Here is a 1,487-nt window from a genome sequence, read left to right on the forward strand (position 1 = left end):
CTCACAATCAGGAGAAATTAGCCGGAATGCTACATGATGGGGTGAAGAGAAACCTATTTAGCACATATGAGAGCGAAGGTGTTATCCCTGGAAATATTGTTCCAGTTTTAACTGCAAATGGGCAAATAGAAGAATACAGGCCATGAAGGCTCAGAACACAGAGGGTGAGTCCTTGGTGCCTTTTTCAGGCAAGTCCACTAGATCAGCCGAAATCCTGCCAAGTAACACTCATAAGATCACTTTCTCTAGAAATGTTATCTAATTAGTTGGGAAGACATTGGAAGACCAATGGGTGGATGGAATGGACCATATGCTTTCCTACCCATAGAGCTTTCACCCTAATGTGCTCCCACCCTCAAGCTGGTTGTGTACACAGTAGACTGGGCTCATGCTGCTTACTGGCTCTGTTCTCCAGAAGCCACTTCTTCTGGAAATTTCTGCCCTATCTGAACCAAACCTCCTTCCATGGGATCATCCACAGATTATGACAACTGAGTAGAAGGGCTAAGGTCCAGCCTCGTCACCTCACAAGAAGCAGAGATATTCTACCTCTCAGTATCTGGACTTCCTGGAAAATCAGAGTGGGTAGCAATCACAGAATGTGTTCCATGAGGGAGTCTGACTTGTCTCCCACAGTTTCTTTTAAATATCTCATGAAAGCTTTTCTTCATTCACCTTTCCTAAAACAAAACAGAAGAAAACAAAATAAGGAAACCTCCAATTCAGGTTGTTTTTAGTGAGGCCTAGGGTGGTAGCTTCTTCAGAAAAGTGGTCTTTTGTATATACCTCAGATGCAGTGAAAGAAAGCATTCACAACGACTACTCTGAAAGACACTGAAAATTGGTAAGAAACAGCACTTGTTCAGAGGACTTACGAGTTTAATGGACAGTCAAACCAAGAATTGACTTGATGATAAGGCAACCATCCACGTTGCATGAAACGTTGTTAAGGAGCAGGCACACTGAGAGTAAGAAAACAAGATAACTCGTCTGGATAAATGTTCAGACAGATCCTCATTTGGGGTTTGGGATCCAAGAATTTATTTGCAAATTGATCCCAGGAAACACTATAGGGATGATGGAAAATGTTCCAACGTGGAGAGGGAAGATAGCAGAGAGTGACATAATGAAGAGATCATTCCTGAAGGTATCTGAGCTCCAACCTCAGTGAAGATCTCTGGTCGACCAGAAGGCTCACCCAGGTGGAATCTGTGCACCTATCCCTATTCACTGGTTGAACCCTGTTCTGGGGGCTTTTTTTTTTTTCCTCTTTTTTCTTTTTTTTTTTAATTTTTATTGTTGGTTGTTCAAAACATTACATAGTTCTTGATATATCATATTTCACACTTTGATTCAAGTGGGTTATGAACTCCCATTTTTACCCCATATACAGATTGCAGAATCACATCAGTTACACTTCCATTGATTTACATATTGCCATACTAGTGTCTGTTGTATTCTGCTGCCTTTCCTATCCTCTACTATCC

The sequence above is a fragment of the Marmota marmota genome, unplaced genomic scaffold, assembly GCF_001458135.2.
Source record: "Marmota marmota marmota unplaced genomic scaffold, marMar, whole genome shotgun sequence".
NCBI classification, from domain to species: Eukaryota; Metazoa; Chordata; class Mammalia; order Rodentia; family Sciuridae; genus Marmota; species Marmota marmota.